Raw genomic sequence first — 14674 nt, 5'->3', positions numbered from 1 at the left:
TTTTCTGGTCGTGGGCATGTTGTCCTTCAATCGATCCTATCCAGATGCAACGCAGGCCAACGTCTATCCAGATGCGTCTGCCGGTCTGGATATGTTCGTCCGGTACTTACGAGTGGGAGAGTTACTTGGGGCTTTCGTCTGGGTCTAGGTATGTGGTCAGTCTCTGCATCCTTCCTTTGTGGCTATTTCATATGATGTCTTATGCTCTGTCGAGTGGTTGGTTATTTGGTTTGAGTGTTTGTCCAATTTGAGAGTGGTTGAGGTTGGAGTTATTTTCGTCATTGTTTTAATGTCTGGGCATTCTGGTGCGTCTCTGCTGTGGTTACGCTTTGAAGAGCCATGATTTGAGGCGTTTCCTGAATGCTAGGTGGTTTGTTGTATTCTGTATATTCTTAGGTAGGTCATTCCAGGTTTTGGGTGCCTGGTGAGAGAAGGACGATCCTCAGAGTTTTTTTCTGTTGTAGGGTTTTGGTTCCAGGCGTATGTCGGTGCTTGATCTTAGTGTTCTTGTTGGTTGGTGTAGGCGTAGTTTGTTGCTTAGGAATTCTGCGCCTTGTTTGTGTATTGCTCTGTGTGATGCACATGGCCTTGAACTTTATTCGTTGTTTCAGTGGTAGCCAGTGTAGTATTTTTAGCGCGGGTGTGATGTGTTCTCTTCTGGGTAGCTTGAGGAGGAGTCTGGCTTCTGCATTTTGTATGCGTTGCAGTTTTTTTAGAAGTCGTTTGGGCAAGCCCAAGTATAGGCTATTGGCATAGTCTACTCTGGACATGATCAGAGCGATGATGTTAAGTGTTTTGTTGGCGAATGACAGGAACGGTAGGATCCTTTTTGCTGCTCGCAGGAGGAAGAAACATTTCTTGATTACCGAGTTTACTTGTGGCTCCAGAGTGAGGTTGTTATCCATCAGGACCCCTAGGTTTTTTACAGTTGAAGATGGTTCTGGTGTGGTGCCGAGCTCTCTTGGCCAGGGGATGTAGTTGATGTCTCCTCCCTTTTTTCAAACAATCATTATCTCTGTTTTGCCCAGGTTGATTTTGAGATGATTGAGGTTCATCCAGTTGAACATGTCACGAAGGCAATTCTCTAGTGTGGTGTTTTCTTCTCGGGTGTCTTGTATGTTGAAGATTATTTGAGAATCCTCGGTGTAGTTGTAGCATGTGAGGCCATGTTTTTTGATGAGTTTGATTAATAGGTACATGTATATGTTGAATAGAAGCGGGGAGAAGGCTGATCCTTGTGGTACTCCGCACGTGGAGACTCTGGGTTTGGATTTACAAGGTTTCATCCATATTGTTTCTGTTCTGTTTGTTAGGAAGGATTTGATCCATAGAAGGGCAGTGTCTGTTATCCCTAGTCCTAATCTCTTTATGAGGATGGCGTGGTTGACAGTGTCGCAGGCTGCAGACAGATCAAGGAGAATCAGGGCGGTGCTGTTGTCTGAGTCTGCGTTTGTTTTTAGGTCGTCCCATATTGAGAGGAGAGCCGATTCTGTTCCTGTCATAGGTCTGAAGCCAACTTGTGCCTGGTCTAGTAGGCAATGCTCTTCTATGAATTCTTGGGTTATTTGGTAGACATATGTTTCTAGTAGTTTGGCTATGTAGGGTATGTTGGAGATGGGTCTGCAGTTAGATAAGTCCTCTACGTCTCCTGTTGTGTCTTTGAGTAGCGGCTTGATGTAAGCCGATTTGAAGGCCTGTGCTACTTTACCTGTTGAGATTGAGAGGTTGAGGAGGTTTCTGTGGTATTCCATGGGGGTTCCTTGTTTGAGAATTGTTTTGTATATGTCCAGGGGGCAGGGGTCTTCAGGAGAGCCCGAATTGTTGCTTTGTTTTACCAGTTTGACGAAAGCCTCAACTGATATTTCTGGGACGTTTCGTAGCTTGTTTGTGTGTTCCTCTTCTGTGTCGGTGGGGTTTGAGCTTCGAACGCTTGGTCTGTTTTGTATGGTGTGTTGGATGGAGGTTATTTTGTTTTTGAAGTGGTCTCCGAGGTCCTCGCAAAGTTTCGTCGATGGTATTGGCGTGTTGTTGCAGGCCGGTGGGTTATTTATTTCATTTACGATTTTGAATGGTTCTTTTTGAGCGTTTGGTGCTCTGAAGATTCGGTTGTCATAATGTTTCCTCTTCGCTTTTTGTATTTCCTTTTTATATGCGCGGATCTGTTGTAGGAATTTCGATTTGTTTGCAGTGGTGTTGTTGTTCCTCCATTCTGATTCTAGTTTTCGGTTTTTCCTTTTCATGGCTTTGAGTAGTGGGGTGAACCATTTTGCTGTAGTTTTCTTGTGTGATGCGGTGAAGGGCTTTTCTTTGGCAATGTCGTCCAGGGTTGTTGTGATCCAGGTATGAAGTATGGCAACTTTTTTGTCTAGGTCTGCTTCTTCCACGTTTGATGCTTGTGGTTTGCTGAGTTCTAGGGGCTCGGTTAGGTTGGAGTTTTTAATGGTTCTCCAATTTCTTTTCATCATGATGGGTTGCTTTTCTTGTTGCTTTTTTGTCGGAGTGGCAGTTGTGATTATGAACGAAATAATGAGGTGGTCGCTCCAAAGTATTTGAATTGGGGGTGCCGTGGTGATGAGATCCTTGTTGGCGAAGATTGCGTCAAGTGTGTGCCCTGCTGAGTGGTTTGCTCCTTTGACTTGTTGTTGTAGGTTCATGGCTGCTAGTTGGGCGGTTAAGGATTTTTGTGTGGTTGTGGTTTCTTCGTCAAACCAGATGTTGAAATCTCCGAGGATGATCAGATGATTGTACTTGATGGCTAGGGTGGTGATTGCTTCCGTGAAAGCGTCTACGAAAGTCGCCCTACGATATATATATATAATATAATAATGATATATATATATATATATATATATATATATATAATTGGTTATTTATAACGCGCTTAATATCCAGAGGTTTCTAAGCGTTGACCCTGGGATCAAAACTGCGGTGCTCCACATCCTCGTGAGTTTCATGTGGTAAGGGCTGTATTCGCCCAATTCAACAGTCGGCCCCGGCAGATCCTATTTTTTCTTCAGAGATGTAAGCACTTGCCTCTGCTGCACTAGACATATTGCTGCACCTCTAGTAAAGTTTGGAAATGGTGATGTTAGCTGAAATGCAGATAATGAAAATATGATAATACCAAAAGAATTATATACAGAGGTATATCCATAAGCGACCTATCTATTCGAGTTGCTACATTATGCCACAGCCCCTGTCCAGCCAAAGTGGTGACATGTATACACTCTACTGGGTGCATGACATGAGAGACTGTAGCTTGTAACTGAACATGAAAAATCATATGGACCACATGTCTGAAAAAAACATAGCCATGGCCTGTTGAACACAAACTCTTTATGTGAATGTGTCAGTAAGCCAGGCAATTTTGCTTCATTCAAAAATAATCTCATTTAGCAACAGTAACATAACCAATAACACATTTAGATACTAAAACACACTGCATAACGATAGACAAATCGTACAATTTCATACAGATCACAAAAAACACCTTCTTACTCCCAGAGCAGCTGATAGAAAATGCTCAAGACACCAACATACAGAAATGTCCTTAGATACTCGGAGATAATGCAAAGCCACAGGACACTGTGTAAACACATGCCATTTAAGCAGAGGGTTTAAACATCTTGACCTTTCTATTTCACAAAGTGGACATAATTACATAAAGTGAAAAGTATTTTCCGCTCCATCGTGACTACAGAAACAACACTTTCTTCCTTCCGGAGACCATTTCACTCTGTTAGAAGTTAGGGGCAGTTGGTTTGTGGGAAGAAAAGTTCTGTATCATCTTGAATAGGAGTTAGACATACACATTTAAAAAGATAAATTTTAACATAGTAATGTGGAAGGATCTTACAGATGATTTAATTGACATAAACCCATAAAAGTAGAATTATTCATCTCCAATCAATCGCTCTTTAAGGTTCCCTTGACCTGAGGAGTTAGTAGTGTAGGATGGAGAAAATATTCCAATAGAGGTCTGTGTACAAAGACCTCTCTTAGCATTGCTCAGCCAATTAATCACCTTACAGTGGTCCAGTGCCAATACATCAGACAAGATTTCCATGTTTAATGTAACCTTGCCATTTAACTATATCAAGCACCGCCTAAACTGGTATCAGAAGCAGATCTTCTGATATAGGGTTTATCTGGACTTCCATATATAATTTTCATTTGCCATTGTTGCACAAACCTCCAACAGGGTTTGCAGGCATTGACATGCAGAACACCAAGGGATAAGAGTGAGGATATAGCCCACCCTCCACTTGCATATCTTCCCAGTCCACAACACTTTGCTTTATAGACCCTCAAAGCTGAACATATTTCATCTCCTCCATGATGTTAAAGTGCAACACTCCTCGGACCACTTCTTTTATTTAAGTTTCTATTTTTGTTAATATAGGGCCTCGTCACGGGTTGGGTGGAGCAGTATAAATGTATCGATAATGCTATTCCCGCCACTTTACCGCTCTGCCCAATTCCTAGTTTGGGCGGCAAGCTGGAGATTTACCTCCAGCTTTGAGATGGAGGTAAATCTCTAGCTTTCTGCCCATTTTTGGCGCTGTTACTGCCAATGCCGAAAAGCCCCATAGAGTCCTATGGACTCACAATAAAGGGGGATTAACAGCACCACTGCAGATCAGGTTCCGGCACAGATTGCGTTGGACCGAGTTGCAGTAACTCTAATAGTGTTGGGCGGTATCACAACTTATTTACTGCCGGAATACTGCCCAACTCATGATGAGGCCCATTGTCTACTCAATTATTCAGTGATGAAATATTTACCCCATATCATGAACATTTTTTACTATTTCCAGAGATTGATTATCAATTTTCAAGGTACAAGGCTTCACATGTGTATGGTTATGTATCATAACTTTAGATTTTGCTACATTTATGGATATTCACCTTGAACCCAGAAAGGTATTATAAGCCTTTAATAGGGCTATGTAACACATCTGGAGTACGCCCTACAAGCACAACCTCATCCGTGTGTCACAGACATGGATTATATCTTCCTCCATCCATGGGATTTCTAGAGTGTGTGCAAGCACACAGTCCTACAAACCAATTAAATAAAGATTAAAAAGAAGTGATGCAAGAACGGATCCTTTCGTGACCCCTTGGGAAATCAAGAAGGCATGCGTTTCGTCACCATTTTCACCACACGTGACAAAAGTCTTAGCATTAGTGTGTAAATGGACTGACAAACTCATCCCTTCATTGGCGAATCGAATTTCCCGCTAAATAACGCACAACAAATACCTATACACATTGTCAAAGGCCCTGGACCAGTCCATAAATGCCAGATAAAGATTTTGACCTTTGACAGCACAGTACTTGTCCATGATCAAGGCCATATTAAGGCATTGTTCTGTGGTTCAGAAGGAATCGCGAAATCCTAGTTGTCTATCGATATCCTAGCCATTAGTTTCTCCTAGAGAAATGTACCCAACAATTTTAGTGAAACATCTGATAGAGTCATGGATCTGTAGCATTTAGGCGAGCCGTGGCTGCCGAGGTATTGTATTGGAGGACTATGTTGCGGATAGCTACAGAACTTGGCCCAGTGTGCGTTGCATCATAAGACGGCCGGTATTAAATATCTGTCTTATATAAGTCTCTGGTTACACCATTAGGTCCTGGTGCTTTTAATTAAGCCTAATCGTCTAATATACAGCGACAGGTTATCCACTGTTAATTCCTCAGCTAGATTAGGGAAACAATATGAATATTAGAAGAAGGAACCAGAGATTGGCAGCCATGGACCTGTGAAAAGTAGTTATACCAGTATCACTTGGAATACTATGCTCTAGGGCATCCATAACAGCAACCGCCCAACAATTCTTGCATTTTAGTGTTACACGCTGTGTGCCCAAACCATGGTGGCTCAATAGTTATATCTAGCATTAGCAACCTCGATCCTAGTGGAATTTGAGTCCTTTAGATGAATTGGAGGTTCCCTCTATCTACCTTACACTCTTTGTTGAACCCCATCGTACACACATGGTGCAACGATTTAAACTCAGAAAGACAGTTCATAACAATCCTTACTATATCATTAGGATTGGCTTCCATAATTACATCAGAAGGCAACACAAACGAAAGGCATACGAAGATTTCATTTTGAACTACTTTAAGTGTGTTGTTCATATGATTGTTTTTACATTCCCATGACAATTTGACCTTCATTTTATTGTTACTCGCGGATATAGACCTAGGTTCAGGAGTAATATTAGTATATATTTTGGACGAGGTAAGTATATTTTCATGAAGAGGAAAGTAGTAACTTTCAGGTCTTATAGGCACTTCAAAAATCTTAATTTTGCACCATTCCTCCAATGTTCAGAACATTTAATCTATAGGTGCTGATGTAGTCTTAACAAAGGAAACTTCAGCAGGAATTTTTGTCTGAATCAACCATTGAATACACACATCTTGGACTTCACGAAAAGATGAATATGTTTCTTTCCCTGCTTATGTTAATGTTAAAGGATATTTGTACCCCGCACTATCACCACCTAAGTGGTCCCCTGGAGCTCTGGAGGCTCTGAAAAGGGAGGGGGGGGGGTGAGTTAGTGGGAATGAGCTGGAAAAGTGCAAGATAGCAGTGATGTGCTGTTGGCAGCCTCAGCTGGAGGGGGGGCATTGGCTGGGCTTGGGGTCTTTTCCAGTTGGTGGTAATCGTGTGCTGTTGTGCAAGTCTATGTGTGGTTTGTTTTGTTGTTGCAGCGTAGTGAAGTTTGTGCGGTTTGCTGCATTTAAGGCTCGTGGTTGTGTTTGGTTTGAGTTTGAGAGGTGTATGCAGAGGAGTGAAATTGTTAGTGGGTTGGTTATTGATTCATGTTTGCACGCTTGGCGAGGCTTGGCAGGAGACTCATATTTCAATCATTGAATAACATCTCTATCTAGATGCATGCGGCATATGCTGACATTTACAATTCTATCTAGATGTGGCGCATGCTAAGCTTAGGAGTTCCCTCTATGTGTGCACATGCTAACATTCACAATTCTATCTAGATGTGACGCAGGCTACGTTGAGGATTCCAACTAAGTGCGGCATATGCTGACATTTACAATTCTGTCTAGATGTGGCGCATGCTAAGCTTAGGTGTTCCCTCTATGTGTGCACATGCTAACATTCACAATTCTATCTAGATGCACGCAGGCTACGTTGAGGATTCCAACTAAGTGCGGCATATGCTGACATTTACAATTCTATCTAGATGTGGCGCATGCTAAGCTTAGGTGTTCCCTCTATGTGTGCACATGCTAACATTTACAATTCTATCTAGATGCGACGCAGGCTACGTTGAGGATTCCAACTAGTGCGGTATATGCTGACATTTACAATTCTATCTAGATGTGGTGCATTCTAAGCTTAGACGTACCCTCTATGTGTGCGCATGCTAACATTTACAATTCTATCTAGATGCGAGGCAGGCTACCTACATTGAGGACTCCAACTAAGTGCGGCATATGCTAACATTCACAATTCTATCTAGATACGAGGCAGGCTACGTTGAGGATTCCAACTAAGTGCAGCAAATGCTGACATTTACAATTCTATCTAGATGTGGCGCATGCTAATGATTATTACACCTGTCAAAGGTGACAAAGGCGGATCTTGACCTTTCTCTATAGGTTAGTAAACATTGGCACTAGTTAACATTGGCTGTGCGGATCTACCAATGATATACAAAGCACTATACAAATGCCAAGCAGCATAACATAACAGTATGTTAGTGCATAGTGTAGTGCAACATTTATGATAGTCAACGTTATGGAGGGGTAGGTAGAGTGGTGAAGGCTCTCTGGAGTAGAGTGATTACTCTACCCCCCACCCATGCCACACTTGCAGTTTTGTTGGTGTCTGTTAGCTGCTGCATTCCTTTGCTTCCCCTGCGGACACCGGCAGACATCTTGGAGCCGCCAGTGCAGGAGCCGCCCTTTGCCTTAGGGCCCTTAGCTGTAGGGCTGCCAGACAGAGGGCTGCCTTGATTGGGTCAATTAAGACCAGACATTCAGCTAATCACAGGGGAGGGAGGTCCGGGAGGCGGGCGGAAGGAGGGGAAGCCACGGGGAACGGGATCGGAGTAGGTTGTGGGGGCCTGGGGGTCCGAGTCCGCATGGTGCAAGGAATGGGGTAGTGTGTCCCTGCAGCTCACCTGGGGTCGCCGTGCTGGTAATGGCGTTCTCCCAGGTGAAGCTGCAGACCCAGGCACACAGCAAGGCCCAAATAGCCAATCGCAAGGGAGGGAGGTCCGGGAGGTGGGCGGAAGGAGGGGAAGCCATGGGGAACGGGATCAGAGCAGGTCGAGGGGGTCGGGGGGTTTGAGACCACATGGTGCAAGGAATTGGGTAGTGGGTCCCTGCAGCTCACCTGGGTCCGCCGTGCTGGTAATGGCGCTCTCCCAGGTGAATCTGCAGGCCCAGGCACACAGCAAGGTCCGAATGGTCAGGGCCTTCACAGGGGAGGGAGGTCCGGGAGGCGGGCAGAGGGAGGGGAAGCCACGGGGAATGGGATCAGAGCAGGTCGAGGGTCTCAGGGGGTCCGAGACCGCATGGTGCAAGGGCTGGGGTAGTGGGTCCCTGCAGCTCACCTGGGGTCGCCGTGCTGGTAATCTTGGAACCTCCACCACATCGACTCCTGTCACAGAGGACGTTTCAGTCACAAAGCGCATTGAGGTCATACAAATGGGGAAGACGCTATATAAATAACCGAATACAATACTCACAAGCCAGGTATTTTCAGATCTGAAAAATTGATCAGTGGCTTTGGTTCTTACCTTGATAGCAACATGAAGCCTGACAATCTTCTTAGAGGGACCACATGCTTCAAAAGTGCTGTTATCAACCTCTACAGCCATAGTAAATATTGGAGCATGAACAGGTCCTGTTTGAGAAATTGGTAATTGAAGAGTTAAATGTTAACATTGGAATCCCTCATGTCCCCTACTCTTCAAGCTCAAGATCAGCCAGAATTATAGAACGAATACAAGCATTAAATCCCCAGCTATCAGTACTAAGTATGATCTTGAATCCAATAACATTGCATACTAAGGAACAGTAAATACCTTTCAGTTCATCGATTAAAACGAGTTTGTGAAAATACTTATAAAGATCAAATTTAAGATATTTGCTACAATTAGAACATGTAATACACAGTACTGAAATATAATCTGTTGACTGAGATAGTACATCCACAGTTACCCCTAAAGAAGTAATCAGAAAAACATTAGACCTTCCAGATTATGGCCTCCGACAACAGAGGCGGAAGTGGCAGGTATAAAAAAGGTGCTGTAGCCATCAAGAGAAATTGGATTGGAAATGCTTCCTGCAATTAGGTCATTTTGAAACCCACCAAAAAACGTTTCCAGTCGGGACCTGATAAGTTCCAGGAAAGAACATCAATGTCAAACAGAGTCCTATTTAGGTAGACGTATCAGAGGTATTATGTGTGCGCTGTTGCAGATTGTTCCATTTAGATCTCCCACTGCAGTTGGTTTCACTATTGCATTAGAACAAACATCCTCATTTTTTGATGTAAGAGGATCCGCTGCCATACGCTGATTTGTTGGAGGAGAAATCAAAGATTGTGAATACAAATTGATTAGATCCACATCCTTAACTTGAACTAGATCAGCAAACAACTGATGTTGTACTTGGGGCAACAACAGTGGAAATGTATGTCTTTAGTTGGATTGTGGAATCTTTTGGTGGAAGAGTATCATATATTTAAAGGCCATCAACTAAGGAAAGGCCCCTTAGTTACATTTTTATAAATTGAAGTTTTTGCATGGTCAGAATAATGTTCAACCATTGTAATGTCTTATCTAATCAATGAATAGCAACCTTTAATAGATCTGATGCCATGTGTAACTCTGTTGCATAGGAAATGTGGTGTATATTCATTCTTCAATTGTGGAAATTACCGGACAACACACATGCATTTTGAATAGTGAACTTTGTGTTTCGATGTTTATAAAACTAAAGGCTTTGTTAAGCACCATTTCTTTAATATTTGTGCTAAGCTTCACTCCATCTCCAACAAGTACATCCTTAATGTTCTTTTTCAAAATTAGAGGTGACCGTCAATATGGGAGATAATATCAGATGCTTATCTTTTACATTGAAGGCTGTCTCAGCAATACACTTAGCATGGATGCATGGTCTTGCAAGTTGTGGAACAATTGGTATCTCAAGAGCTTCCATAGTATTATCCATACTGGTTATAGTACTTGAAGATTTAATTCCCTTATCATTTTTGACACAAGACATACAAGAATCGTCATCCACATTTAAGAGGGGGAGGTATATCGATGGGTGGGTAATATCAGTTTCATAGAGTAATAACATCAGAAATCAGGGTTTTTTTTTAGCATTCTTTACCTTCCTCTGAGATCCAGTTACAGTTCTAAAGGAAGGTTCTGTTAAATCAACTGATAGTATGATGTGGACTTGAGCAGAGAAACCAAAGGAAATATCAGCACAGTGTTCCGGTCTCCATACTATCGTATAGGTTTGGAGCTCTTTAAAAACTTTAGTCACCAGTAGATTCATAGACATTGAAATATCAGAAATATTTTCAGTACTAGCCACCTCAATCACATTAATACTAGCAGGCAAGCTACCCTCCAGAAGGGTGCTTGGAGAACCATTTATAGAATCAAAAGTTAAAAGTTAATAAGGACTGTTTTATAGTCAGTCCATTTTGGATGATAGATTAACATCTTCCACTGGGGGAACATTGGCAGAGGAAGGTGATATCAGAACATTACAATTTGAGAGTATTCTGCCACATGCCTAATCAGCATATTGGCCTCTAAGTTTAGTAATTTGAGTGGGATTTTTAGGTAAGTGAAATGGTGACAGAGAAATTGTAGCCTTACATTTAGTCTTGATAAAATATTAAAGCAAAAACAGTCCTGAAAATGTACCTCTAATATATTTCAATGCCCACGGTAGCGGCCGTGTAGCTATGGTTAAGTTGCTCATCTCATAGGAAGACCACTTTTTGGCCGGATTATAACTTTGCCCCCCCTGGACAAAATTACATCAAACTTTGCAAAAAAAAGTATATGGCCCACTTTGAATTTTTTGAAGTTGGGTGAGGTTTCGTGTAGGGGGGCCAAAGTTATAGGGTGGTCCCAATTTTTTTTTCTTCCATAGACTGAATGGAGAAAAACTTTCTGCAGGCCTACAGAGCAAATGGCTGGACGGATTTTCACCAAATTTGCGACAGGAGTAGCGCCTTGGTCCCCAAAGTGTGCTTTTGTAAATTTGGTGAAAATCCATCCTGTACTTTTTTTAAAAACTGCTAAAATACACCTCTAAAAAATAGGGATACCTGGCTCCGGTCCGCTGCTCCATTTCCCTGTTAGCTCCGTGGTCCAAAGTCTCATTGGCCTGGAGTGTGACATGATGCCGGTGAACATTGGACGCGCCCGTTGGTTGGCTGGAGAGAAGTGTGATGTGCGTCATAATTTAGGGAAACATCGGCATGTTCTATCAGAGGATACTGCAGCACCGAAAGGGGCTGGAAAACATGGTTGGCGGCATCTGGTGGTGGGAAGAGGGGATGAAAAGAGTGGGGGGGGGGGGTGAAAAGCAGGTCATATGATATATCTGTTTAAGTGCAAGCAGACGGTGGCGTGTGAGCAGTGTCCATGAGTACTGCGCCAATTGGTGCGTAGCTCTTCAGGTGACTAGTTTCTGTGGTGACTGCAGGGAGGCTGAATTGGTGGTGGGGAGTGCATTGGAGATGATATCAGGATATTTGGATTGGGTGTAGTGTGCTGTTTCACTGTGGTAAGCACCTAGCTCCTTCGGTGCATGGGTGGAGCCCTTGCAGTGAAGAGTATGCCCACTGGTGGTAACTATGCTTCCCACTGTTGGATTGTGTGTGTCGTTTGAGGCTAGTCTACACATTGTTGGTTGCATGGGTTTGGTCATTGTTAGCACATCCTACAGTTTTCCGTCCATGGCTGGAGGTGAAGGAGTTAATAGTCCTGTAGTGTGTCTACTGTGTGAAGTGGTGCAGTACTGTGTGTATAGAGGTGGATAGGGTTCCAGTTGATGGGTTATGTGTTTGGGTTCTGCCCATTGGCCAGATGACAGAGTACTTGACTGTATTGTGATGTATTGTTTGTCACTACTTAATACAGTCGGAGATGCACGGGCAATGTTTGCAAGACTTTGTGGTTTACTTGGAAGTAAAAAATAGTATGTAATTGTAAGTGGCTAGTGGTGCTGGAAGTTGTGCTACTTTTGTGGGTTTTACAAGTGGCTACATGTTTGCATGTATGGCTGTGTTATGTTTTGGGGTTTGGTAGGGGTGTTGGTGCCAGTGTGATGTTTGCGGGTTGTGGTAAGTGGCCACATGTTCCCATGCATGGCTGCATTACATTATGGTGGGTATGGCCAAGGCCTAGCCTCTTGGGTGGGTAGGGGTGCTGGAAGTTGTGCTACGTTTCTGTGTTTTACTATGTGGCTACATGTTTTGGAAGGGGACAACCATCCAAACTGCTGCCTTGTGGTTCACTTTTAGGTGCCGTCGCATGGAGGTGGTGCCGTAGCTGTACAAGGAAGGTTTTCTGTGACTGAGTACTATCTTGCAGATAATGCATCTCACCTGGTTCGCACAAGATTTGGGCACGTCTCCTACGGTGGTAAATAGTTTCCACACCCATGACTCATGCTGGCTGTGGACAATGGGGAATTCCTCTACTTTATCCTCATTCTCCTCTTGATCTCTATCTACACTAACACGCCTGTTCCCTTGTCCAGGCCTTTCAGAAGGAGGTGGTGGTGGTGAGGGTGTGGGTGCTGCTGAGTTGGAGGCAATAGCAGCAGCCATGATTGGTAGTACTTGCAAAGGTAATATAGCAGAGAAGAAATGCTCACAAAGCAATTTCAACATGAAGCAATGTGTACCGCTGCTCTGCTCTGGAAAGCCAAACACAGAATGCAGAAAACCTGACCTCTGGGGTGTTGCATTTTATAGGGCTGCTGTGGAGCAGTTGGAATCGGACAGCGGCCCTAAATCTTTCCCAAAAAAAATTACATGCACAAGGGCAGAGTGTAGGACCTCAGTACGGGTGCACTTTCATAGTTATACTCCATACATTGCAAAAAACAGTACTTTTCCAATGTGCAGGGTCTCGAATCATGTCGGGAAAATAAGGGCCCACATGCAGCGTGGGTGCGGTCCCATGGTGACGTTGCAAATATTCTCTATAGGGATGGCTGTCCTCAGGACGCGTATTGGGCAGAATACTTTGTGCGCATTTGCATAGCTATCCTACAGATACCGTTGGGATCCCCAGACTAATTCACAGTACTACACACGTGCACCAAACATTTTGGAACAAGCTGGGTGTTTGGAGGGTACAGCAGGTGGGATGTTGAGGTGCACAGCTAACCGCAGGATGTGGGTGGCTGCCTTGAACTACTAAAAGTATGTCACATATTTCTTTGGATATGTTGCACAGGGGCGGTGTTATCAGGACACAGAAGAAGAGATACGCATTTGCGTAGCTTTGCAACGGACAAACGTGCACTCCCACACCTAATTACAGTTGCGTCACAAGATGTGGACATGCTGGCCATAGTGGCGTCCTACGGAAGTCTTCATTGTGATTGCAGATAGGCCGGGCAGGTGCAGTGTCCGTAGGACACCTTCATTTTGCTTACTTGCGTTCATCCCCACCAGTCCACTCATAACGGGACTTTGAAAACAAAGGAAAAACCACATGTACACTCAGCAAGAATTTACATATGAACTTTTATTTCCACACATTCATAGATACTATTAGGAAAGGGAACGGGTAGCAGAAACAGATACATTTACAGGGGAATTGGGGATTTGTACGAGTTTGGCGTGAGGGGAGGAAGAGATTGAGGTCTCATCATAGTGTCTCTGAACACACAGAATTTGCAGTGAGGGCGGGCTGGGAAATGGGGAAGGGGTACACATGCAGGTGGGGCAGTAGTATCTTATTTCCTACATTATATGTCCTTATACCAAATCTTTTAAGGCTGGAAAATTGTTCAGCAATTCGTCCATTTTGGCCTCTAATCTGTCCAGTTTTGTATTTGCAGTGTTTCCTTCACTTCCTGTGGCCGTGTACTGTTGTGGTGCATTGCTTTCCTTTCCAGTATGTTCTGTTAAAGACAAACAAAAATGTGTTTGGTGTACATGAAGTAATGTATATTATGTGTTGTACTTTCCACACTGCGGTGCCTACCAATGGTGTAACTGTTGTCACTCATTTTGTCATGAGGGAAATTCTCTTCCAGCCACTCTAGGGTGCTTTCCATTGCTACGTTAAAAAAAAAAAAACATGCTTTTCTACTATTCTACACTGCAAGCACTGTGCAATTATAACACAGACTTTACTGTACTTACCACGTTGAAGTGACGTTGTGGTCTCCGCACTTTAGAGTTCTTCCTTCCTATGTAACGCAGCACAGCAGTAGTCTTGTTCACAGCAGACGTCACTTCTCTTGTTGGTGCATTCCGTTATGGTGCATACCCTATGCCTTTGCTCTGTTTCTTTTATGAGTACTGAGTTGGTAGACCAACTCTATTTTTCCTTGCAATGTACGTACAAGGTGCTGTTTGTATATGTCCCTTGACTTTGCTACATGGTACCGCTATGTAAGAGGAACC

General features: G+C 43.4%; 1 long non-coding RNA gene across 1 annotated transcript in view; it reads right to left on the bottom strand.

Moving 5' to 3' along the window:
• LOC138504511 (uncharacterized) overlaps window positions 1–14674 on the bottom strand; it is an 806190-nt gene that overhangs the window by 442409 nt on the left and 349107 nt on the right. The gene's annotated exons all lie outside the window — the stretch shown is intronic.

Source organism: Ambystoma mexicanum, chromosome 11, assembly GCF_040938575.1.
Source record: "Ambystoma mexicanum isolate Mex_15411 chromosome 11, UKY_AmexF1_1, whole genome shotgun sequence".
Lineage (NCBI taxonomy): Eukaryota > Metazoa > Chordata > Amphibia > Caudata > Ambystomatidae > Ambystoma > Ambystoma mexicanum.
This window is presented reverse-complemented; position numbering and strand designations above follow the sequence as displayed.